Source organism: Hyperolius riggenbachi, chromosome 4, assembly GCF_040937935.1.
Source record: "Hyperolius riggenbachi isolate aHypRig1 chromosome 4, aHypRig1.pri, whole genome shotgun sequence".
In the NCBI taxonomy this organism is placed as follows: domain Eukaryota; kingdom Metazoa; phylum Chordata; class Amphibia; order Anura; family Hyperoliidae; genus Hyperolius; species Hyperolius riggenbachi.
This window is the reverse complement of record NC_090649.1, coordinates 189119181-189146652: the sequence shown is the minus strand read 5'-3', so window position 1 is coordinate 189146652 and position 27472 is coordinate 189119181. Positions and strand designations below refer to the sequence as shown.

The window sequence follows — 27472 nt, the reverse complement described above, 5'->3', positions numbered from 1 at the left end:
CGCGGGTAAAAACGCATGTAACAAACGCATGCGTTTTTACTATTAAATACATTAGCGGCGATTCGCACGGATTCCCGACGCAGGCGAAATCGTTGGCTCTTTTGTGCGTTTTTTTCACGCTGAAAAAAACGCACCTCAACAACGCTACAGTGGAAACAGGCCCATCCACTTGCATTACATGTGCGGATCTGCATGCGTTGGACGCATGCAGATTCGCGATAGTGGGAACGAGCCCTGAGAGGCAGAGGATCAGCAGCATAGCTAGGCAACTGGTATTGCTTAAAAGGAATTAAATATGGCAACCTCCATATACCTCTCACTACAGTTGTCCTTGAAATTGTGACTGCATTGACTTACATGTAGTTAAAGTGAACCGAGCATCATTTTTAACACCCAGGGCAGCTATATAGCAAATTAAAAATGCATTCTAAAAATGTGGTTTATTATTAAAAACACCTTTCATTTTACCTCATCTTTTTACATTTAAGGGTTAAAACAGGCACTTCTTCCGTCCGTGAAAGGCCTGCGGACGAAGAGCAACAGATGATGGAATGCAGATAAGAAATCACCTCATTAGACTTAAAGAGACACTGAATCGGAAAAAAAATATGATATAGTGAATTGGTTGTGTACTATGAATAATTACTAGAAGATTAGCAGCAAAGAAAATATTCTCATACTTTTATTTTCAGGTATATAGTGTTTTTTCTAACATTGCATCATTCTATAATATATGCAGATTACACAACACTCAGCATTCAAAATGAGTCTTTCAGAGCAGTCTGTGAAGTAATGACCTCTCCTCTGCCAGAGGAAAAGTAAACAGTTCAGGAACAGTTGAGATAATAAAAGTCAGATAACAGCCCTCTCCACGACTTACTTAGTCGGAGAGCTTAATAGCTTTTTTGCATAGAGATAACAACTGGAGTTTCTCAACTCTTCCTGTACTGGAAACAATTACACTGATGTATCTGATCTTAATGTTTTATTTCTTAGCTGTGCTACACATGCAAATCATAATATCATCATTTTTTTTCCGCTTCAGTGTCTCTTTAATTGACCACAAACAAACCCTGAGTCTTCCCCATTGTACTTCAAAAGGAAAACATTAGCCACACTTAAAGAATCTCACACCTAGCCTGGATAAGACATTGTAAAAGCAGCAGGCTTTTGAACTCCTGAAACATGGCAGCACTTTCAGCTATTTGAACCCAGGAGCTGCTTAGTTCCCTTTAGGGCTCGTTCCCACTGTTGCGACGCGATTTCGGCCGCATTCCGACGCTTGTAACAACGCATGCGGATGCGTTTCCGCATGCGTTTTTACCCGCGATTTCGCATGCGATTTCGCATGGCAGGGTGCCATGCGAAATTAACCATGACACTGCCAGGGCAAAATAAAATTAAAAAAGGTGCGAAATCGCACGCGAAATCGCGGGTAAAAACGCATGTAACAAACGCATGCGTTTTTACTATTAAATACATTAGCGGCGATTCGCACGGATTCCCGACGCAGGCGAAATCGTTGGCTCTTTTGTGCGTTTTTTTACCGCTGAAAAAAACGCACCTCAACAACGCTACAGTGGAAACAGGCCCATCCACTTGCATTACATGTGCGGATCTGCATGCGTTGGACGCATGCAGATTCGCGATAGTGGGAACGAGCCCTTAAACTATGTGCATTAGTACTGGGAGGGAGGAGGCTCCCCACTGATGTGTCAGGATAATAGCTGATGGAATAAAGAACAGTCTTATGTTGTCAGGAGGTTTTTTAGAGTTTTATTGTACACCACAAACAACGCGTTTCTCGGTATTCACCTGCTTCTTCAGGTTAATAATACAGTGGGCCTGATTCACAAAGCGGTGCAAACTTTTTCGCGGACTCTTGCGCGCGCAAAGTGCCGCGATCGCGCGAATCGCAGCACTTTGCACGCGCAAAAGTCCGCGAAAAAGTTTGCACCGCTTTGTGAATCAGGCCCAGTGTCTTAGTGATCACAGCAATTAGCCAGGAGCATATGTATTAGAATTGTCCCGAACGGTTCGGCCGCGAACATATTAGTGCGGACATCGGTGGTTCGCGTTAAATGCGAACTTTACGGCGAGTTTGACCCGCCCCTATACTACATCATTGGGCTAAACTTTGACCCTCTACATCACAGTCAGCAGACACATGACAGCCAATCAGGCTGCACTCCCTCTTGGAGCCTCCCCCCCCTTATATAAGGCAGCTGTGTTGTCCATTATCTCACTCGGTGTTGCTGCAGTAGTGAGAGAAGGGAGTGAGTTGCTGCAGAGATTAGGCAAAGCTTAGTTAAAGAGACACTGAAGCGAGAATAATTCTCGCTTCAGAGCTCATAGTTAGCAGGGGCACGTGTGCCCCTGCTAAAACGCCGCTATCCCGCGGCTAAACGGGGGTCCCTTCACCCCCAACCCCCCCCCGAAAAATCAACGACCAAATTGGTCGTAGATTTTGCTGCTCCTAGAGGCAGGGCTAACGGCTACAGCCCTGCCTCTAGTCGCGTCTATCAGCGGCGCATCGCCGCCTCTCCCCCGCTCCTCTCAGTGAAGAAAGACTGAGAGGGGCGGGGGAGAGGCGGAGATACACGCTGACAGACGCGCGTGGGGCAGGGCTGCTGCGGTTAGCCCTGCCTCAATCCGGAAGAGATCCCCGGCTGCACGGAGGGGATTTCGGGGGGTAAGGGACCCCCGTTTAGCCGCACGATAGCGGCGTTTTAGCAGGGTCCCACATGCCCCTGCTAACTATGAGCTCTGAAGCGAGATTTATTCTCGCTTCAGAGTCTCTTTAAGCTCTTGTAGCTTGCTCCTAGCTGATATTTGTTGTTGAAAAGCACCACAAAAGAGCTCTTTTCAGAGCTAATGTTCTTGTGAAGTTTTATCTTTTTTTTTTGTGCCACTGACACTGCATTATACAGCCCTGTGTGTCGCAGCTGGCCCTTGCTAATTGCTGTTCACTGCACCTGTGTGAGAAAGCTGCACATTTGTAATACCAGTCCGACCATGCATACCTGTTCATGTTCACTGCACCTGTGTGACAGCACGCAGTGTTATATAATACCAGTCACTGCATAACTGTTCACTGCACCTGTGTGTGTGACAGCTGCACTTTTGTAATACCAGTCCGACCGTGCATACCTGTTCATGCTCACTGCACCTGCGTGACAGCACACAGTGTTATATAATACCAGTCACTACATAACTGTTCACTGCACCTGTGTGTGAGACAGCTGCACATTGTATTTATACCAGTCACTGCATACCTGTTCACTGCACCTACGTGACAGCACGCAGTGTTATATACCAGCAGTCACTACATAACTGTTCAATGCGCCTGTGTGTGTGACAGCTGCACATTGTATTGTGTAATACCAGTCCGTGCATACCTGTAACTGCACCTGTGACTGACATTGTATTATATACCAGCAGTCAGTGCATTCATTTTCACTGGACTGGAAACACTAATTAGCCACAATTAGTGTTTGTAGTTTTGAAGGTTCTCCTGCCCATTTAAGTCTATGGCAGGTCGAAAGTTCGCAAACTTTTTACGTGTGTTCGAGATCGAGGTTTGCAAACCATAATCGGAGGTTTGCGACAACTCTAATCTGTATTATTAACCTGAAAAAGCAGGTGAATCTAGAGAAACGAATCTCTAAAAAAAAACCTCCTGACTAGGTAAGACTGTTCTTTATTATACCAGCCATTATCCTGGCACAGCATTGGGGTGCCTCCTCCCAGGGCCGGCGCTACCATAGAGGCAAAGGGGGCAATTGCTCCAGGGCCCCAGAGCTTGTAGGGGCCCCCAGTGGCTACAAGAGGAAAAAAAATTTCAAATCGGCCTTATAGTTTTTGAGAAAATTGACTTTAAAGTTTCAAAGGAAAAAAAATACACATTTAAAAACCTGCCGACTTTAATGGTTAATAGCAAATCCACCTTAAATGCTAGAAACCCTAAATTTGCAGGATAAGATCATTGGGAATAAGAGGAAAAAGCAATTTTTCAAAAAGACCTTATAGTTTTTGAGAAAATCGATTTTAATGTTTCAAAGGAAAAAAGTATATTTAAATTCGGTAAATGTCACTTTTAGTAGCAAACCTAACGGTAGTGTAATTTTACATGTACCGAAAGAAAGAGCAATGAATTTCCTGACGGGGTTTTCTGGGGGTCCATACGCAGCCGCAGCGCTTTGGCCAGCAATCGCTATACAGCCGCAATATGGCTGCATGAAGATCCCTGGCATTTTTTCCTATTTTCCCAATTTTTTTTTATGTTTAGAGTGTGGGAATTTAAAAAAAAAAATTATGTGGGGTCCCCCCTCCTGAAACTTTTTAACCCCTTGTCCCCCATGCAGGCTGGGGTAGCCAGAATGTGGAGCTCCGACCGATTGGGGCTTCACACCCTGACTATACCAGCTGCAAAAAAGGTCCCTTAATGCCGATTTTTGTTCCGGGGTATCTGTTGGGGGGGGGGGGCAGGTTTATTTTGCCCTGGGGCCCCATTGTTGCTTAAACCAGCCCTGCCTCCTCCCTCCCAGTATATTTCCATTCCCCTTTCTAGGGGCTATACCTGCAGCCTATTGGTTCCAGTGGATCCTTTTTTGGAGTGTGACCCAAGCCCAGAAGAGGACTTTCCATCCGACTGGAGATAGCTTTCTCCACATGCTCACAACAGTAGTTGCCTAATTGCAACTCGGATTTGTAAGTAGTAATTTTTGCTTCTTATAATCCCTTTGGCATTAAATACTACACAATTGGCACTCCTGGTTGCTCTGTGTCTTTTTCTCTTTCACTGGAGTTCCACACAGACCTCCTCACACCAGACAACCCCACATGTATTAATACTGTAGTTTTCTGCACTGATCACGGGTAGACTTTCACACAAAGTGATCATTTCAGGATACATTTTTCTTGCATATAAATATAGCTTTCTCAGACTAGCTCCATATCATCAACAGTATACATTTCGAGTCTAAAGTAAGCAATTCTGATCCTTTGTCCATTGTTTAGTGCTAGCAGACTAGAGGCCCATACACACGTCGGATTTGCGCGAACGACGGGTCGTTTGAACGTTCCGTCGTTCGCACGTTTCCGCATGAAATCCGGCGTGTGTACAGACTATCGTTCGGGAGATAAGACTGGTTACCAGCGATCCGCCCGGCGGATCGTTGGTAACCAGTCTTATCTCCCGAACGATAGTCTGTACACACGCCGGATTTCATGCGGAAACGTGCGAACGACGGAACGTTCAAACGACCCGTCGTTCGCGCAAATCCGACGTGTGTATGGGCCTTTAGTCTAACTCTTAACAAGTGTTGGTTCTTTTCCTACTCTGGTAGTTGGACTCCAAAAGGCCTGGGCAGGTTCTTAACCACTCAAGTAGCAGCGGTCTCTGCCCCCTTAAAGTGGACCCAAATTAAAAATACAAGATTCCAGAAGTAAAATCTATTTTCTAAATTATAATAATAAATAGCAGCCTTTTTACAGCTGCATGATGACAAATATAAAATATTTTACATTTATTGGAGGAACCCCTCCATTCCTTTCAAATTGCCGGGACAAAATCCGGCAAACTGCTGGAGTAGGTGGTGTCCGGCAATGGAGGAATTGCTAATGGCTGCCCCCAGTATAACCCTAGTTATGAAAAGAGAAGGGTGAAAAGTATGCACTGAAATGCTCATAGGTTTGAAGGAGTGTTTATTTATCTTTGTATGAGTCAGAGTGGTGCAACTAAATATTTTTAATTTTAAAAAAATGTTTGGTTTGGGTCCGTTTTAAGGACCAGAGACCGCTGGTACAATACCGACGGAATCCCGACGAATCGCTGCGCATACCCGCCGCAACCACTGTCACTGCCGTCAACGCCGCACGCCGGGATCCTCCTGACATAGACTCTGCCGTCTTTATGGCGGCAGAGTCATGTGAGCCGGTCAGGAGCCGCTTTCATTGGCTCCTCACCGTGTCTATTAATGTAAGCCAATGGGAGCGGCTTACATTGATAGACACAGCCAAGAGCCGATGAAATCGGCTCCTGATCATCTCACATGGCTCTGCCATCATAGAGACAGGCAGAGCCAGTGTGCTGCGGTGAGAGACGTCGGGTTTGAGCAGCACAATCGGCAGGGAGCGAAGGAAACGGCGGATGCGGGCTGCAGCAGTGATTGAAATCTACGCCCTGCCAGCCAGGAGCCCACCAAAATAGGGTGTAGATTTCAATCACCGTGGTCCTAAAGCAGTTAATGAGTGTTACTCAGGATGACTAAATGCTCAATAAAGCTAAGAGTTTATTTAAAGGACCTCTTTCTCGAATTAGAAAAAAAATAAAAAGTTGTTTTATCCATAAACTATTATCTACTCTAAGTCCGCTCCACGCCAATGGGCGTGGCCGCGGTGGCAGCCCCACGACCGCCTAACGCCAATTGGCATCAAGTCCTGGGGCTGCAGTTTGCAGGAGATCACGTGCAGGCTGCGTGCGCATCTACCACTCAGGGGGGCGGAATTCCGCCCAGCCTTCAGTCTCCGAGCGACGATTGCCGCTTGGGAGACTGTTAGACGGCCGTCTTTACATGTAGTACAGCGCTGCGATCAGCAGCAGCGCTGTACTGGGGACAGCCATGTGACTCGGCTGTCCCCCTGGGGGACAAGAGAGCGATCGGCTCTCGTAGGCTGGGGGGAGGGTGGGGATTGGGAAAAAAATAATAAAGGAAATAGTAAAAAATATTCAAAAAATAAGAACATAAATATTTATTAAAAAAAAAATAAACACAAGGGTAGGCGATCAGACCCCACCAACAGAGAGCTCTGTTGGTGGGGAGAAAAGGGGGGGGGGTCACTCGTGTGCTGTGTTGTGCGGCTCTGCAGCTTGGCCTTAAACCTGCAGTGGCCAATTATGAAAAAAACAGTCTGGTCTTTAGGGGGGGTTACCACTGTGGTCCTCAAGTGGTTAAACATCCTTCTAAAATAGTGTAAAAAGTTTTTTTTTTTAAATGAATGGTTTCATCAAAGCTGTGTAAACACTGAGGGATGACAGACTGGGAGGCTAATCCATTTGTTAGGGGTGTTTTTTTCTTACTTTCATTTCACAAACATAACTCCTGCCTACCTAGTTTTCAGTGGTGTAATCCATTGCTGTCAGGAATCACCATTATAGCATAATGCCTGAGCTCCACTGAGCTCCTCCGTATGTGTTTACATTGTTGCCTGGCAACCAGACTCCCGGTCTGTGCAGAGAGTCGTTCTGTGCAGAGAGCCATCTGTTATCAGCTGTTGGGAGAATCAGCCAGAATCAGCCCCATCTACACCATACGATTCTTTGTCCGATTCGATTCAATTCGATTTGATTCATTGATTGACGACCACCATTCTTCACCCACAAGGTCGAGTGGGGACAGTACTTCCCCACATGCTTTCCTGAGTGAGTATATTTGCACTACCTGCACATTTATTGCCCAAACGATATTACACCAGATTGAGTTCCCTGTGTCCCCGTTTGTTTTTCTCTTTACAAGCTTGGACCATTGGTGATTGTTCGGGGTGATGGATTTAGTAGCAATTGCTGTAGCAGCACACTGCTTGGCTACAGCCGAGCAGCTAGCTTTGCAAAGTGGAGATAGGAGGAAGAATGCCATGCAGCAGGTTAACGGGAGGAGCCAAACACTAGTGATCAGTTATGTTGTTCATCTTAGCACAACTGTACTTATCCTAGATTAACCAAGGAAAATCTTGCATCTGATTGTAGCATGACTTCACCTGAAATGGTAAATTCATTTCTCCTGTGTGCACAATTAATTATACTGTGACCTTAGCATATAAAAAGTTTCTAGAAGACTTTTATTTGAGCAATATATTGTACAGACAGATAAGAGACAGCTAAACATGGTATCCAAAATGCAAGGGAGAGGAAGTTTGGAACTAAATAAAAGGATAAAAGCACAGGCAGAGTTTACCAATTTTTTAAAAAGGGAAAGAGAATATTTTAGAACAAAAATATTTAGGTACAAAACATGCTTCTGTGCCCCCTCCACTTCTGTGAACAATCGATAAGCAAACATGGATTTTAACTGCTCCATAGATATTACAGTGGTCACAAAGGAATTCTAGGAACATACCACACTTAGAAATAAGCAATAAATGGCATATGTGTTGCTGCGGATCTATGTATACAACTGCAACAAAAACAATTTTACTATTCAGGACAATCTTCAGTAATTACAGAAAGTTCTTGCTGTGATCACAGCTGCAATCACACAATTTCTCATTGCTGTTGCTGAATCATACAATGGAATATTAATAAAACACTGCCTTTGATGTCAGTTAGGATGATTATATTGACTCCATATAGATATGATTGGCAGAAGTTATTGCTCCAGTTCGAAACAGAAAAATAGACATTTTTAAGAAGTAGCACTCAATACGGGATTAAACTCTGACATAATATTCAATAAAAACATTTTTCCTACTTTTTATTACCCATAAAGTTATCATAAGTATTATTGCCCATTTACAAATTCCCAAAGTACAGTTTATCTGCTCTGAAAGCTGCCATTGCATTTTCTTGCATAGCTGTATTTATATGTTAAAATCGATCTAGTGATAACTTCTCAGCTATCTCTGCTTCTACTATGTTTGCAACTCACTTACAACCCTGCCTCTGTTTACTAATTGTAGCAGACAAAGGAATGTAGACAAAAGATAATGTTGTCACCTCTTCGGGTGGCAAGAATCTTTCCACTGAAGATGAATATGTTGTGTTTAACTGTTTGAATGCTGTTCTGCTTAAAATGTTTTTTTGTGGTAGTATATTTTTTGTTGTAAATAATATTTTAGAGCAAAGAAGAAATGCTGAGTTTCATACCACTTTAACCTTATCTAGAAAAAGGTGTGTTGAATGTCTCCTCTATAGCCAGTTCCTCTTGGTTGCTGTATATTGCTCGTAGTACAATATGGTAGGCAGTTGATGGTTTAAGGTTGTCCATTGCCACAAACGCATGGTCCTAGAACACATATAGCTTATGAATTATTGCACTATAAAGAGGATATAGAGTATAGTATGTAGGTTAAAACAGTAGAATAGATTAATCTCACCGCATCAAGAAAATTGTTGTTCTAGACAGAAGTTTTCATGTCACTATACAGTATAGCTAAAACACCAGTAATTGCTGAAATATGTTTTTTGTCCTTTGTAATTCACCCCATGATGCATGCATGTGACAGCTGGCTTGCCGTGATGTTTCCAGACAAGCTGCACCCAACTGTGTCTGGACACATCTTTCCAGAAACAAAATAATATTGTTACTCTGATTTATAGTTGTTATACCAACTGTGTTAATTAAAGACCAGACTACAGAAGTGAATTTTTCCCCAGCAAGGAGCGCACACAATTATCTGAAATCAATTAAACTTAATTGTGCTGGGAATTGCTGAGAGTTTCAATGCTTCAGACTTACAACTGTCTAAAAGTAGCCGGAAGACTATAACCTGAAGCTTTATGAACAATCTAGTTGAGAAGACCTAGTAGAATTTCGGGCATGCGTTTCTGACGCATAGAATGCGCATTGCAGCGCGCTACAATGTGGATGTCGTGGCCTAGACGCGATTGAACCCAAATGGGGTGTGCTAAAAAACGACGTGGGGTCCTCCCTCCCGAGCCTCTGCAAAGTACCCCTTACCCATTTCCACAAAGGGTTAAATTAAATAAAAACACAACCACGAGAAAAGTATTTTAATAATCTTAATTAACCACAAATACTTTACACTTTTAACTTTATGGTACGCATATGATCTGCATCTGCATCTGATTTTATATCTGTCTTCATGCAATTTTTCTCTGCAATCAAACAAATCTTGCTTATGTTCAACTTTACCTGCATTGCTTTTTAACTTTATGGTACGCATATGATCTGCATCTGCTTTTATATCTGTCTTCATGCAATTTTTCTCTGCAATCAAACAAATCTTGCTTATGTTCAACTTTACCTGCATTGCTTTTTAACTTTATGGTACGCATATGATCTGCATCTGCTTTTATATCTGTCTTCATGCAATTTTTCTCTGCAATCAAACAAATCTTGCTTATGTTCAACTTTACCTGCATTGCTTTTTAACTTTATGGTACGCATACATAATTGTGACCATTTCCTGGTGCCAGGCCTTATGCTGCAATGTGTACCTAATTAATTAGTCATAATTTGCATGTCTGTAGACTGACCCAGCCTCCCACAGCCCATGTCTGGCCATGCACAGCTGATCCTCATTCCAGCACACACCTCCATCCCTTCTGCTGCCTATTTAATCTAGTCTCTAAGTCATATATGACTTTAGTCAGATATGCATTACTTTTAAGTGCATGATTTGAAGTGCACAGCAAAAGACCCAAATTAGACCAAAATTGAACCAGAAGGGAACAGAAGGAACTGCCAGGAGACTCGGCACTTTGATCACATGGTTTGCTACTTAACTGTTTTTTATCTGTTTCACCATATGCTTGCTTGTTTCTGCAATTCCTGCAATTCTAAACATACTCCATCCTCCTGCTGTCAGCTATCAATCTCCCTGTAGACCCCTTAAGAATGTTTACAATGTCTTTCTCAACCGCTTCTTTTTGCCTGCTGTTCCTGAAAATCCACATGTCACTTCATCCTCCCACTGTCAGCAACACCATATACATTGCTCCCTCTCTGCTATCGTCTCCCCTTTTCTCTAGCCACGAACTATTCCTATTTCTGTGCTCACACTACCCCTCCTCTGCTCTCACTAAACCTAACTTGCATACACACAAGTCCCACCCCCACATCTCTCTGCTCTGCCTACTACTCCTCCTGGCTTCTGGGGACATATCACCGAACCCAGGGCCCACTCCTAGACCTCACACTGCTCAGACTACAACTCATTCCACCAATAACAAACCTCACCACCTCCCCTCCCAGAACACCTACAATCTTATTGACATCCCCCTTCTTCCCAGCTCTCCCCTCCCCATATCTGGGGCTCTATGGAACTCCCGCTCCGTTTGTAATAAACTAGCCTTTATTCATGACATGTTTATCTCCAACACTTTCACCTTCCTGGGGCTCACTGAAACATGGATAACTCCATCAGACACGGTGTCTCCAGCTGCTCTATCATATGGAGGTCTAAAATTTAGTCATGCCCCTAGACCTGGCCACAAACATGGAGGGGGGGTGGGGATCCTCCTCTCTGAACACTGTTCATTTAAGCCACTCACACCACTGCCCGCACTCTCACTCTCATCCTTTGAAGTTCATGCTGTCCGTCTCTACTCTCCATACCACATTCAGATTGCTGTTATCTACCGCCCGCCCGGTCCAGCCTCTACTTTCATTGATCACTTTTCAGCATGGCTTCTCCAGTTCCTCTCCACTGATATACCCTCTATCATCATTGGAGATTTTAATATACCCATCGATACTAATTGCCCTACTGCCACCAAACTGCTCTCTCTCACCTCCTCGTTTGACCTCGCCAAATGTTCCTCCACTTCCACCCACAAAGACGGCCACACTCTTGACCTTGTCTTTACCCGCCTCTGTTCTATTTCAAGCTTTCATAACACTCCGCTTCCCCTCTCAGACCACAACCTTCTTACCTTCTCAATCAATTCTTCTCTACTGTCAACTCCTCCAACACTACACCATACAGTCACGCGCAGGAATTACCGTAACCTGGATGTGAATTCCCTGACTGAGGCCTTGCAACCTCTAAGTACCCTGTCTTCCTACACTGACCCTGAGGCAGCATCCAGTTACTTATTTAATGTAGTCTCCTCTGCCATGAATTCAGCCGTTCCACTCACCACCACCCGCCCCCGCCAAACTAACAGGCAGCCCTGGCTCACTGAACAATTCAAACAGCTGAAAAGGCACTCCAGGATGGCAGAAAGATGCTGGAGAAAAAGCACTGCTGTAGAAGACTTCAATCACTATAAACAAACTTTGCAGGAGCTCAGGGATGCCCTCACCTCTGCTAAGCAGTCTTATTTCTCCTCGCTCATTTCCTTACAGTCCCACAACCCAAAACAATTGTTCAACACCTTTAACTCCCTACTTCGTCCCCCACCTCCTCCCCCTACCACATGTCTGTCAGCCGACAACTTTGCATCATACTTTACAAGCAAGATTGATGCAATACGCAATAGCTTCAACACGCAACCATTTTTACCAGCACAGCCGTCACCTATAAATTCCTTCTGTCCGCCTGCACCCTCACCCACCACTAACTGCCTTCCCCCCGCTCCACAAGACCAGTCTCCCACTCTAACATCTTTCACCACACTAACTGAACAGTGTCTTTCCTCACTAATCTCCAAAGCGCATCTCACTACCTGTGCCCTGGACCCCATTCCCTCTCATCTAATCCCCCAGCTTTCCTCCTCCTTTAATCCCGCTCTAACAACTCTATTCAACCTGTCTATCTCCACTGGCACTTTTCCTTCCTTATTCAAACAAGCTATCATCACACCACTAATCAAAAAACCCTCTCTTGATCCAACTTCTCTATCCAACTACCGTCCTGTCTCGCTCCTCCCCTTTGCTTCTAAACTGCTGGAACGTCACATCCATTCAGAATTGTCTGCCTTTCTCTCTACCAACTCCTTACTTGACCCCTTTCAATCTGGATTCCGCACACACCATTCCACTGAAACTGTCCTCACGAAAGTTGCTAATGACCTACTGGTAGCTAAATCCAAAGGCCAGTTCTCCATTCTAATACTCCTTGACCTTTCCTCTGCCTTTGACACGGTTGATCATGCTCTGCTTCTACATACACTGTCATCTTAAGGAATCAAGGGACAAGCACATTCCTGGATCTCCTCTTATCTCTCTGGACGCTCTTACACTGTCTCCTTCTCTAACACCAAGTCCTCTCCACACCCACTGTCTGTTGGTGTACCTCAAGGCTCTGTTCTTGGGCCACTTCTTTTCTCAATCTACACCCGTGGCCTGGGACAACTAATTAACTCTTTTGGCTTCCAGTATCACCTCTATGCGGATGACACCCAAATCTATCTCTCAGCTCCTGACCTGGCCTCACTACTATCCAGAGTCCCCGACTGTCTACGTGCCGTTTCTGCATTCATGTCCTCCCGCTTCCTCAAACTCAACATGACTAAAACGGAAATTGTGATTTTTCCACCATTGCTAACTACACCCCCACCAATTGCAACCATAACGGTAGACAACACCCCAATAACCTCAACCACTAAGGCCCGCTGCTTGGGGGTTATACTTGACTCAGAGCTCTCCTTTAAACCTCACATTGCCTCATTATCCACCACCTGCTATTTCCAGCTCAAAAATATATTCCGTATCCGTCCCTTCCTCACACAAGAGGCCACCAAAATGCTTGTTCATGCCTTAATCATCTCCCGCCTAGACTACTGCAACACCCTGCTTTGTGGCCTACCAAAAAACAGGCTAGCTCCTCTCCAATCCCTTCTAAATTCAGCGGCCCGCCTCATTCACCTTTCCACACGCTCTTCCGATGCAGCCCCACTGTGCCATTCTCTCCACTGGTTACCCCTCACCCAGAGGATCCAGTTCAAACTCCTGACTCTAACATACAAAGCCCTCCACGAGTTGTCTCCTCCATACATCTCCTCACTCATCTCAAGATATTGTCCCTCCCGCAACCTTCGCTCCTCCCAAGAAATTCTCCTGGCATCTAAGCTGATCACCTCCTCTCATGCTCGCATCCAGGACTTTACACGAGCATCAGCCCTTATCTGGAACTCTCTTCCACAGCCTGTACGTCATGCTCCAAACCTGGACATCTTCAAACGCACTCTTAAAACACACCTTTTCAGACAAGCTTATAACATTCTCTAGCCCTTATTTACTTATCTGTCACAATGTAATCAGAGGCAAAGAATCACTGCCTCATCCATCCTCCACCCCCTTACCTAGTGTGTCCCCCACTACCCATTAGATTGTAAGCTCGCAAGGGCAGGGTCATCCTCCTAATGTTTACTGTTCTTGTAACAATATTTGTGCTGCTTGGAACTCTGTTGTACATTTGTTAGTTGTATCTATGTTCCCCTTGTCGTCTTATTGTGCTTTGTAAAGCGCTGCGGAATATGTTGGCGCTATATAAATAAAAAAAAAAAAATAATAATAATAATAATACTTACCTGTACCTTTAAAAAAAAATTCCCACGCCAATATATCCTCGGAAATGATCCAACGAATAACAGTATCCTCTTATCTTGCGATCTTCAATTACCTTGATTGAAGATCTCCCACAGCAATTAGCAATACTATACCTTACAATGCGTCCTGCGTACTGATGCATAGCACCGGCTCCCGCCTCCTCACCTGTCACCCTCACCTAGCCTGGCACCTGGTGCACCCATGGGTGCCACCCTAGGTGAGGGTGACAGGTGCAGGCAGGTGGGGAGAGACAGCGGAGCTGGCAGCTATACGTCCGCACAGGACACATCCTAAGGTATAGTAACCGGCTCATAAATGAGCCGGTTCTTTTTGTATTGAATCAAATGAATCGATTCATTTGATTCAATACAAAAAGAACCGGCTCATTTATGAGCCGGTTACTATACCTTAAGATGCGTCCTGTGCGGACGTATAGCTGCCAGCTCCGCTGTCTCTCCCCACCTGCCTGCACCTGTCACCCTCACCTAGGGTGGCACCCATGGGTGCACCAGGTGCCAGGCTAGGTGAGGGTGACAGGTTAGGAGGCAGGGAGGACAGCGGGAGCCGGTGCTATGCATCAGTACGCAGGACGCATTGTAAGGTATAGTATTGCTAATTGCTGTTGGAGATCTTCAATCAAGGTAATTGAAGATCGCAAGATAAGAGGATACTGTTATTCGTTGGATCATTTCCGAGGATATATTGGCTTGGGAAATTTTTTTAAAGGTACAGGTAAGTATTTGTGGTTAATTAAGATTATTAAAATACTTTTCTCGTGGTTGTGTTTTTATTTCATTTAACCCTTTGTGGAAATGGGTAAGGGGTACTTTGTACCCCTATACTCATTTCTCCTGGGAGGGGGGTGGGCATCTGGGGGTCCCCTTCTTCTTAAAAGAGACTCCCAGATGCCACCATGAACCCCCCCCCCAGGGAGTCGTCGCCCCCACCTCCTCCTGGGGCACCGGAGGTGGGGAAGAGCCCCTTGTCCATGGATTGGACAAGGGCTCCGGGGGAGGGGGAGGCTTGGCAACTAAGTATAAAAAAGTGATAGTTTGATTTATGATTATTATTCTGTCCCATTACTTTTGCTCCCTTAACAAGTGGGAGGCAGATATGCAAACTGTTGTAATTCTTACACTGTTTACCTGATTTGGATGTAAATACCCTCAAATTAAAGCTGCAGTTAAAACACATGTTCGTTTCATTTCAAATATTTATGGACCTGACTGTACTGTATATTATCAACTCTTCACCAGACCTATATAATCTTTTCAAACTAGACTAGGGGTGGGAAAATGTTTGTTGGATTGGCCGCATTCCTCTAGAATGCATCTCACAGCTTGAGTGTCTGTCTACCCCCTCCCTTCTGAAAATGAGCCCACAGGGAAAGATTGGGTGGTAACTCACCCAATCGCACTTTTCCAGCGGCGATCTCCATAGCAGCGACAGTGTCACGTGACACACACTGATGGCAGCTCACATGATGCTGCCGTTGCCATGAAGATTGGCCCTGCAGAGTGTGATTGGATAAGTTACTTCTCTTGTACATGCGTTGCATGTATTTTTGAAGAATGGCGGGAGAGAGAAGGGGAGAGGAGCAGACTCCTGCTTTCTATCGCTGGGCCAGCTTCATAGTGGCCGTGGACTGGGCCGTAGTTTATCCAGCCCTGCTCTAGATCCTCTATGTTACTATAAGATGTAGAAGTGGAATTGCACTTGGACTTAAAACTGAAAAGGGCTCAAACCAAACTGTTTAATTTACTGCCTTACCCTGGGTACTGAGAGATGGGGCAGAGTGTTATCTGATTATCATTAAAGGATACCAGAGCCCGAGAACTTTGGAGAAACAGGGGGAGCAGGCATATACTACTACCTGTCCTTATGCCCACCGATCCCCCCCTGTTCTCCTATCTGTCCTGGTAGCTCACCTAAAAGCCCCCCGGGATCCTCTAACGGTCAGCTGGGTTGGGACTTACTGCGGAGGTGGTGGCCGGGCTGCGCGCGCCCTACAGCGCATTCTCATGGCCACGAGCGCACTGCGCATGGCGTCACTGCATCATACGTATTACATCATACGCATGTGCAGTATGCTCCTGGCCACAAGTGCTGTAGGTAGCCTGGCCGACGTCTGCACAGTAAGTCCCAACCCGACCGACTGGAAGAGGATCCTGGGGGGCTTTTAGGTGAGCTACGGGCGGCAGATATAGGAGAACGGGGGAAGCGGTGAACATCCGTTTCTCCACAGTTTTTGGGCTCTGGTATCCTTTAGGCAGGGAACACACTTGACTGTTTTCGTGCGCGTTTTCTGCACAGAAAGACTGAGAACTCATGTTAATCAATGTGCTAGTGCACACTTACTGTGTTGTTCGCACGCAGAGAAAAAACTGACATTCTGCATCATGATTCTGCACATTTTGGCAGTTTCCACTATCATTTACATCAGCTGCTGTGAAAAAACGCGCGCGTTTTCCTACATGGAAACACATTTAGTGTGCAGAAAAAGTATGCAGAAAAACGCGCACAGAAAACTGAAAGTCAAGTGTGTTCCCTGCCTCAAGCTTCCTTTCCACAAAATACACCAACCAAAAGGTTCTAATGAAGTTGCATTATCCAGACAGTTATACTTACAGGTGGCAGCATCTGCGCATTGTAAACAGCAGAATCTTCTGAGATTTCTGCCCAGCGGAACAGGATGCCCAGGAGTTTTTGATTGTTTTGTAAAGCTTGCCAGTGAAATTCTCCTGCTACTTTACCATTTACATTGCAAAAGGCAGCACTTAATTTTTCTGGCCTTTGCATCTCATTTCTGGACAGACGGGGGCGTCCTAGAGTTGCAAATGAAAAACAAGTTTTTGTATCAGATCTAAAACAAGGTGCTGCTATTACAGCTGTATATATAAAATAGTAAGTGGCTGATATGCTAAGGCTGAAGAGCACTGTAAAATACCGAAGAAGTATTTTTTTTTTTTAAGAATCTGCTATTAGGTGGCAAAAGAAGTTTGCAACCTTTACTTGGGCTATATCTGAACAAAGTGAGGTTTGCGGAAAGGTTAGTAAATGAGCAGTGATGTATGTGCACTTGCAGTGAACCACTCTTTTTTCTTTGATATCCAAGCTTCCCTAAGGGCCCATTCACACTTGCGTTTTCAAAGCGCCGGCGATTTTTGCCGGGGTTTTGCGGGAGTGATTTTCCCGTGATTTCAGGTGGAAAAATCACTACACGATTTTTCCACGATTGCGTTTAGCACTTCTATAGCACTGAAATGTGATCGCCGATAAATCGCCTGAAAATTTCGCGTTTTTGGGCAATTTGCGGTGATTAGCGCAAATTGCCCAAGTAAGAACGAGCCCATAGGGGTTTATTACACTAGCGCTTTTAAAAAGCGCTAGCGTTTGAGCGTTTTGCCAAAATCACGGCAAAACGCTCTATTGTGAATGGGCCCTACAGTAAGTTCTCAAGGTGGTGCTCGCAATGGCAGTACCACAAACTCTCATTCTGACTCCTTTCAGCAATCCTTACTGCATTCTGACATGACCCAGGCACAAATTGCAAACATCTGGCACCAAGCAGCAGATTTCTCCAGTATTCTCCACTGTTACTCCACTTTCAGAAATCACCTACATAAAAACACAGATTGGAATTTGGTAAAATGGATATTGATGATCCACATTACTTCTGACAGAATGTGTTTGAGATAGATAATACAGAGCTGGAGCTTCCTGGCAAGTCTTATTCACTTTCAGTTTTCAGTCTCCTATGTGCCTAGACATTCACATGTGCAATGCCTTATGTCCTTGGTCATGGGCACACTGGTACATGCATGCATAGAAGCTTGCACATGCGTAGGTGCATATGCATACGTTTTGCAAGCATGGAGGCGCATGCACAAGAGTATGAAGGCACATGTGCAAGAATTTGAAAACCAGGGGAACCAATCCAAGCTCTGTTAAAGACCCTCTCTGGCAACACTATGTGCTGTTAGATAAAGGCAATTCTATAATTTACCACTGTGCATTACTGTATCCTTGGTCTGCCTGAATGCCCCTGTTATGACAAGGCCTATATGACTATTCTGCATCTTCAGCTTCTGTTCTCAACCTGGCTTGCCTGACTACTCTTGATCATCCCTTTGGATACCGACCTATGCTTGCAACCAGAATTTACCTACCCTAAGGCCTGGGACCCACTGGTGGCATTTTAAAGTTTCATATGTAATTGCTTAAAAGCATTTACATGCGAGTACACAGAGGGTTAACTGATTTTGCGTTTTGATAATGATCAAAAAGTGCTACAGCCAGTGTCAGACTGGGAGATGGAAAAGCTGAGGAAATCCACTTGCTGGCCAAGCAGCAGTAATTAGGTGTTGCTGCTCACAGTGAAGACTTGCTGCAGGTTTATATTGGGAGTGATAACACAGGGTTTCTGCTGCTTGGCCAGCAGGTGGATTTCCTCAGTTTTTCCACCTCCCAGTCCAACACTGGCTACAGCAGTGGAAACCTATGAGAGTGGTTCCTCTGCAGTGCTTGCAACGGGCTGCAACATTTTTAGAGTGCTGGCTCTTAGGCCTGGGACCCACTACAGGCACATTCAGGGGAATCACAAAGTGCCCACGACAAGTGCTGCTATCTCACTGCAATTCCCGGAGTGATCCGTCAATGTGATCACTCCTGGAATTGCAGTGAGCTAGTGGCACTTAATCAAGGCATGGGCACTTATGATTTCCCTCAATGCGCCTGTGGTGGGTCCCAGGCCTATGAAACGTTTCCACTAGACATGAGCGTTGCATTGCTTGTTATTACTATGTTTGTTTCTTCTGTTACAGTGTCACTGATAGTGTGGAGGTATGCCTGTTACCAAATGAATGGCAACACAATCCACTGTGCAGACAAATGTGTGCTGCAGGATTTTTCCACAGTTAAATTCCTTTAAACAGAAGGTATTTATGATTATTTAGGTTGGAGTGATCTTTGAGGTGGAAGGTAGTAGGACTTGAAAGAGCCAGAGTTACAGATTGCCCAGCAAGCTCATTGTGAACCAGATCTGCTAGAGGTGTGTAAGGGGCTAACAAGGACCAAAAAGCCCTCCTTCTAAAATGCTATGCAAAACAAAAATTTGCCTTCTTACAACAGAAGGTATTCGCAATTATTCAGGATGGCGAGAGCTTCTGTGGTGTCCCACAATGCATCACTGCTGAATATGCAAGTCATCCCTGTGTTGTCCCTGAAAGCTAAACACCTCCAGAACTGCTGGAATGCAATGATGTTTCAGCTTGCTAATTGTACAGAACCACAATAATCCAATATGCATACAAACTGTTTCGGATTGATTGATGTTCATCAGTGCATGGCATGGATTAATATGGCTCCTTTTTTACCCTGGAAAAACCCTGGAGCATCTTAACCTCCTTAGCGGTATGGACGCATTGTTACGTCCATTACCGCCGGAGGTCGCCGCTCAGGCCCCGCTGGGCCGATTTGAATAATTTTTTTTAAAACACGCAGCAAGCACTTTGCTTGCTGCGTGTCTCACCCGATCGCCGCCGCCCACCGCCGATCCGCCGTTACCCGACGCGATGCAGGGCCCCCCCAGGCGAGACCCCGTGCGCTGCCTGGCCAATCAGTGCCAGGCAGCGCTGTGGGGTGGATCGGATTCCCCTTTGACGTCACGACGTCGATGACGTCGGTGACGTCATCCCGCCCCGTCGCCATGGCGACGGGGGAAGCCCTCCAAGAGATCCCGTTCCTTTAACGGGCTCTCTTGATCTCCGATCGCCGAAGGAGATCGATTGTCTCGCTACATGAAAAAAAAATAAAAAATTAAAAAACGTATTTGCTGCCCCCTGGCGGATTTTAATAAACCGCCAGGGAGGTTAATGAACCCCTGCAAATAATTTTGGGATCTCAAGGAACCCCTACATTTATTTGGCAGGTGGCAAGGTCTTGGTGTGGCTGTTTATATCTCTACCCCCTATTACAGTGCCCTTCATTATAATGTCTACTTATTCTAGTGCTTTTTATTAATGTGCTCATTATTATCCTGAATTTAATGCTTCTTTTTACAGTACCCCATATTATAGTGTGCTCTCTATCATACTTCCCCCAACCCCCACGATGGAGAAAAATACCAAGAAAACCTTGCAGAGTACTCAAGAACCCTGGTTGAGAAAGCCTGCTCTATAGGGTAGGACTTGAAACACACAGAGTTACCGATTACCCAGCCAGCTCATGGTAAACCAGGACTCATAGGAGTGTGTAAGGAGCCAAAAAGGACAAAAAAGCCCTCTTACTAAAATGCTATGCAAAACTGTATTCTGCCTTCTTAAAACAGAAGGTATTTGTGATTATTCAGGTTACAGTGAGCATGGGCTTGATTCATTAAGTTGCACTGCTAAAGCAGCGTACCATAATGTGAAGGAGCGGCCGCTAATGCATGCCTTATAGCAGCGCTGGCTGCTATGTAAGGAGCGTGCCTTCCTTAGGAGCGTGCCTTCCTTAGATAGAAGCATGCCTACGCTCCTAAGGAAGACACGCTCCTATCTAGAATGATAATATCTTTGATAACGTAAAATCTGTACATACAAACAAAATAATATGACCAAAATTATAACGTTGCAAGCTTCTAAAACGATAACTTACTTCAAAAACTGTAATGTTCTAATGTTATCAACAATATTTATCGGACACCCTTTTTTTTTTGCTTTTTTCGCCGTATTAATGATAATTGCATTAGAGTCTATGGTGGCGCCCTTTTCGTCCACCCTCAGACGGCGCCCTTTTTTCCTGCTCCCTATGTAATATGTTGGGGCTAGGTTTGGCCATGGATAAGCTTGTGTTCCTGTAGGTTTTATAAATATTGCTTTAAGTTTTTCTTTTTGGTGGATTTTCTTATATTATATTATTATTATATACCCGTAGTTCACCGCTAACAGATTTAGGGCATTGCTAATAGATTTTAGAAAATGTTTTGATGGTCACTCACCCTGTCTTGGACAGTGTACGTTTTGCAGGCTTTTAACTTTCATGTTGTTGCACCTTTGTATTTTCACAAATGTCACCTCTTCAACTAATGGTGCCTGAAGGGTGAATGGCCGTACTGTTACTTTGTACTTGCATCCAGACAGGAGGCCAGAAATAACAAAGTTTGATCCCTGGAATGATAAAATCAGACGTCCTCATTTAACACAGAACCTACAGTGGCTTGCAAAAGTATTCGGCCCCCTTGAAGTTTTCCACATTTTGTCATATTACTGCCACAAACATGAATCAATTTTATTGGAATTCCACAAGAAAGACCAACACAAAGTGGTGTACACATGAGAAGTGGAACGAAAATCATACATGATTCCTGTAACGATTGGTGTCAGCATGAACAGATTTTCTGATTATTGGTGATCTGCAGTATCACCAATAATACAGATGCTATACCTGATTAGATGGTGATCTGCAGAATCACCAATAATGCAAGTATAGCAGGACACAGGACAATCAGGTGTGAGATAAGTGTTTGGTGCAAGAGTAAATATAGATAGAGATACCCACTTTCCCAGAGGAGCTGTTAGAGGGAGGTATCTCTATAGAACACTGGAATCAGTACTCCAGCAGGCTGGAGACACAGATGAAGTAGTGATCGGGTCACCTGAGGAGCGGATGATGCACAGTAGACAGAAGGTACCTATCACCCGAGGAGCGGGTGATTCAGACTGTACTATAGTTGTCAACCTGAGGAGCAGGTGATTAAGACTGTACTGCAGCTATCAACCTGAGGAGCAGGTGATTAAGACTGTACTGCAGCTATCAACCTGAGGAGCAGGTGATTAACCCATTCGCGTTCCGTCGTTTTCACTTGAGAAATGTTCACCTCCCATTCATTAGCCTATAACTTTATCACTACTTATCACAATGAACTGATCTATATCTTGTTTTTTCCGCCACCAATTAGGCTTTCTTTGGGGGGTATATTTTGCTAAGAGCCACTTTACTGTAAATTTATTTTAACTGGAAGAAAAAAACGGAAAAAATCATTATTTCTCAGTTTTCAGCCATTATAGTTTTAAAATAATACATGCCTCCATAATTAAAACTCACGTATTGTATTTGCCCATATGTCCCGGTTATTACACCGTTAAACTTATGTCCCTATCACAATGTATGGCGACAATATTTTATTTGGAAATAAAGGTGCATTTTTTCCGTTTTGCATCTATCACTATTTACAAGTTTAAAATAAAAAAAAATATAGAAGTATTTCATCTTTACATTGATATTTAAAAAGTTTAGACCCTTAGGTAAATATTTACATGTTTTTGTTTTTTTTTATTGTAATTTTTTTTTTATATTAAACATTTTATTTGGGTAGTTTTGGGAGGGTGGGATGTAAACAAGTGATTTATAATGTAAATGTGTGTTTGAATTTTATTTTTTTTACTTTTAGTTGTAGTTTTACTTTTTGGCCACAAGATGGCGGCCATGAGTTTGTTTACATGACGTCACTTTAAGCGTAACACACGTTTAGAGCGACGCATGGGGTACGTTACAGCCAGAAAAAGGGAAGCTTCCGAGAGAAGCTGTTGCTTTTTCAGCGGGGGAGAGGAATCAGTGATCGGGCACCATAGCTCGATTCACTGATTGCCTGGCTAACGAACCGCGGGCCTGGGAGCGCGCGTGCACACGCGCGATCGGCCGCGAGAGCGCGCGGTAGCGCGCATGGTTCCTGGACGTAGTCTCTACGTCCAGGAACCAAAATAGGTTAAGACTGTACTGCAGCTATCAACCTGAGGAGCAGGTGATTACTAAACTGAGAGTCCCTCACCATAAAAGCTCAGGTGTCTGCATCCACCCGCCTCCAAGTGTGCTACCGCCATGCTGCGCAGATTGAGCACGTTGGGGGCTGCGGGCTGGTGCGCGAGTGGGGGCATGCATGTTCTGGGGAGCGGGCGTGCGTGCCGCACCGTTAGATTATAACCTACCACCCTTTAATAAACTAATAGGCCTAATGCCTATTTAAAAATAATACAGTGCATGAAATAAAATTATGGACATTTTGTGATTAGTAGTTGGTTTACCCAGCAATTCTTGTTTTTTTCAGCCATCTTGTTTAGAATGTGTACTTTCAGAAAATGTTCTATTTTCTACTAAATGAAAACAAGTAAAAATTACCAAACATGTTTGAATTCTTCAGTAGAATTGTATGCCCTAGAAAATCACCAATACACTTTCCTAAGAGTGCATACACACATCCAATTTTGATTGGCCACTCAGTGACCAATTTTGCAATTTTCCCGGACCCACATAGTATGAGGGCAACAGATTTTGAATACTATGAACAAATTGGGCCCTATGCAATTGACCATTTATCCTAAGTTTTCACCTAGATGAAATTTCACACATTATAAATAAAATGCCTTTTAATCACTTGGGCTGTATGGGTGGATTTTCAGCAGAGGCGTAGCAATGGTTATAGCAACCAAAGCGTTGCTATGGCGCCCGCAGCAGCCCTAAGTCACAGGGGGCCCAAAACTGGGTTAGTTTAGGGCAAATCCCACCAAATATGTATGATATCACCTAGCCCTGAATTGCACCGCCAACAAGTCTCTGGCATGGTCTCAGAAATGTTATGCAGTCTGGCTGGGGTACGATACCAACCAGACAGTAAAGCTGGCCATACACTGGCTCGATTTGCCGCCGTTTCGACAGCAGATTCGATCACTGGGATCGAATCTGCTGCCAATCGTTCGCACTACACGCTAAATTTCGATCCATTTCGTCGATCGCTCCTTGCGGAAAATTACCGTCAATCGCCCGCGGGTAGGGAGCGCGTCGCTAGCGGCGTTCGAGTGCCTGACGACCGACGCAATAGAGCGGCAATACATTACCTGCTCCGCCGGTGCGACTACCCCAGGTCACCGCTGCTCCGTGTCCGCGCTGGTCTCCGGCATGCCTCAGTTACTCCTGCCCGGCAGGAAGTTTAAACAGTAGAGGGCGCTCTACTGTTTAAACTTCCTGCCAGGCAGGAAGAAGTAAAGCATGCTGGACCTGGAGACCAGAGCGGAGAAGACGGCGGAGACCTGGGGACTGGAGTCGCGCCAGCGGAGCAGGTAATGTATGTGGGCATGCGGGCGGGGGGAGCGGCGGCAGCACCACCACCACCACCACAACAGATTGTGAACGGTTTCAGGCTGAAATCGGTTCACAATCTGTTTGCAGTAAAGGTAGCCATACGATCCCTCTCTGATCCCATTCGATCAGAGAGGGATCTATCTGTTGGTCGAATCTGATGGCAAATCGACCAGTGTATGGCTATCTTAACTTACAATTTTGTTTGTGTGTCATAACATTCAAAGATGTTTTATGAGTAACTTGGCAAACTCTATGCCATTGATCTTCACTGAACTACTTACCTAACCATTGCTTCCATTTAGCTTTAAAGAGAAAATCAGGGCTTAATGTGTCTTCCAGGAACCACTTGTACATAAGATAAAAGGTGCCGTTCAGATTCGCCCTTCAGACACAGGCTTTCTAGCATAGTAAGGTTTTGCTTGCTGCTCTTTTGAGATAAGCGTGAGATAAATAGCTATGCAACTGCATATAGGACCAGTCTGACATCCTGAAATTGTCACATAAATTGATGTAATTGCGACTTTTAACTTTGCCGACATTTACAAAGTCTGAAATCACAAGACGATCCCCATTGGGGCATTGCCTCAAGAAAAAAGTGGATGACCCTGGAGAGAAATCCACGTTCCATTTCAAAGACGTAAGTGGTCCAGGGATAGAAGACACCTGGGTCTCCAGGCAGACACGCTGAAACCCCTTAATAGCAGCCCTAAACAATGGATAATCAGCAAGTGCCAATTTCAGACGACTCTCAAGTTCATAAGGCTTAACCCAGGGTAGCCACTAATTCAACAAAAATTTGAATCTGCAGTGCAGCTAGGCATTTTTTTTAGTTTTGCACAGAATTTAGAAGAGTTAGAACCCCAGTGAGTATTGCTTTTTGAATTCCTTTTGGGGAGACTTCCTGTCACTTCATGTTCGTGTGTCTCATAGACATAGACAGGGTGTCTTTTGATATCTGTATACCTATGTAAACCCCCCTCACTGACTAGCTTTGGTTGTAATTGAAGCCCTGCTTGTTAATCTGTTGATTACCCATTTTTGACCTGTGTTGCAGCCTGATTGTCAACCTTGCCTTGCCAGTCGTCTGCCCTGACCTCTACTTTTTTGACCCGATTGTCTGGACCCCCTTCAGTGGCGGCTGCAGGATTTTTTTTTGGGGGGGGAGGGGGGTGTGCTATGCAGGTGTTGGACCAACTTCTGGGGTAGCTGATGTCGCGCGCCGTGGTAAAAAATGGGTGTGGCTATAACCTGCGGCGTGGATCATGCCACGGCAAAAAATAGGCATGGCCATGACCTGATGAGGGCGGAGCTAACTGTAATTTAAAAGTGCAATGCAAAGACAGTGGGCCCAAGTTTTGGTGACCCTTTCCCCAGAAAATTCCCATAATTGTGCAGGTTTTCTCATGAAAATTCCCGTAACGTGAGCAGATTTACCCAGAAAATACGTTCAATCATGCCAGCAGATTTGCCCAGAAAACACGTTCAATCATGTGGCAGATTTGACCAGAATACACGTTCAAACATGTGGCAGATTTGACCAGAAAATACGTTCAATCTTGTGGCAGATTTGCCCAGAAAACACTTTCAATCATGTGGCAGATTTCACCAGAAAACGCATTCAATCACGTGGCAGATTTCACCAGAAAACGCATTCAATCACGTGGCAGATTTGCCTAGAAAACATGTTCAATCATGTGGCAGATTTGACCAGAAAACACGTTCAATCATGTGGCAGATTTGACCAGAAAATACGTTCAATCTTGTGGCAGATTTGCCCAGAAAACACGTTCAATCATGTGGCAGATTTGCCCAGAAAACACATTCAATCATGTCGGCAGGTTTGACTAGAAAACACCTTCAATCATGTGGCAGATTTGACCAGAAAACAAGTTCAATCATGTGGCAGATTTGACCAGAAAACACCTTCAATCATGTGGCAGATTTGACCAGAAAACACCTTCAATCATGTGGCAGATTTGACCAGAAAACACCTTCAATCATGAGGCAGATTTGACCAGAAAATACACCTGTGTTAATGAATAAAAAAAACAACCATTTACTCACCTGCAGAAGACCTCCTGTCCCGTCCGGCGTGCAGCTCCCACGATCCGATTTTTTTGGGGGGGAGGGGTGTGTGCTATGTAGGTGTTGGACCAACTTCTGGGGTAGCTGATGTCGCGTGCCGTGGTAAAAAATGGGTGTGGCTATAACCTGCGGCAAAAAATAGGCATGGCCATGACCTGATGAGGGCAGAGCTAACTGTAATTTAAAAGTGCAACGCAAAGACAGTGGGCCCAAGATTTGGTGACCCTTTCCCCAGAAAAATCCCATAATTGTGCAGGTTTTCTCATGAAAATTCCCGTAACGTGAGCAGATTTGCCCAGAAAATACGTTCAATCATGCCGGCAGATTTGCCCAGAAAACACGTTCAATCATGTGGCAGATTTGACCAGAATACACCTTCAATCATGTGGCAGATTTGACCAGAAAATACGTTCAATCTTGTGGCAGATTTGCCCAGAAAACACGTTCAATCATGTGGCAGATTTCACCAGAAAACACATTCAATCACGTGGCAGATTTGCCCAGAAAACACGTTCAATCGTGTGGCAGATTTGACCAGAAAACACCTTCAATCATGTGGCAGATTTGACCAGAAAACACCTTCAATCATGTGGCAGATTTGACCAGAAAATACACCTGTGTTAATGAATAAAAAAAAACAACCATTTACTCACCTGCAGAAGACCTCCTGTCCTGTCCTCCGTCCGGCGCGCAGCTCCCACAATCCTCTGCAGCCACTGAAACTCCTGCGCTGAGAGCAGGGCTATGGGAAAATGGCGCCCGAAGCCCTGCACTGCAGACTTGAAGTCTCCAGAGCAGAGCTTCGGATGCCATTTTACCGTAGCCCTGCTCTGCTGCTGCCGGAGCTGCGCTATGAGCTGCGCAGCTGCGCTATGAGCTCCCCAAAACACCCCCCTGGTGCCGCCACTGACTCCCTTACAGCAAAGCAGTCCATTGCCTGCTTGAGTTAGCTGCCCACTGTCCCTTGCAGTGCACACTGGTGAAGACCAGTGGTTATTAGATTCTGCACCCTGGCCGATGACAAGTGCCATGGTCTGCTTCTCACATATAACATTGCCCTTAGTCATTTGTTTTCCATCTTTACTATCGTTATGCCC

The 27472-nt window shown here is 44.8% G+C and overlaps 1 long non-coding RNA gene across 1 annotated transcript in view; it reads right to left on the bottom strand.

Annotated features, from left to right (window-relative positions):
• Positions 1 to 21197, bottom strand: part of LOC137570613 (uncharacterized) — a 32653-nt gene extending 11456 nt beyond the window's left edge. The window contains exons 1-3 of the long non-coding RNA XR_011031111.1: positions 21154 to 21197; positions 16803 to 16999; positions 8864 to 9002 (exon numbers count right to left, since the gene is read on the bottom strand). This is a non-coding gene — a long non-coding RNA (uncharacterized lncRNA). The remainder of the gene's footprint in view (positions 1 to 8863; positions 9003 to 16802; positions 17000 to 21153) is intronic.
• Between the last annotated feature and the right edge of the window lie 6275 nt (positions 21198 to 27472).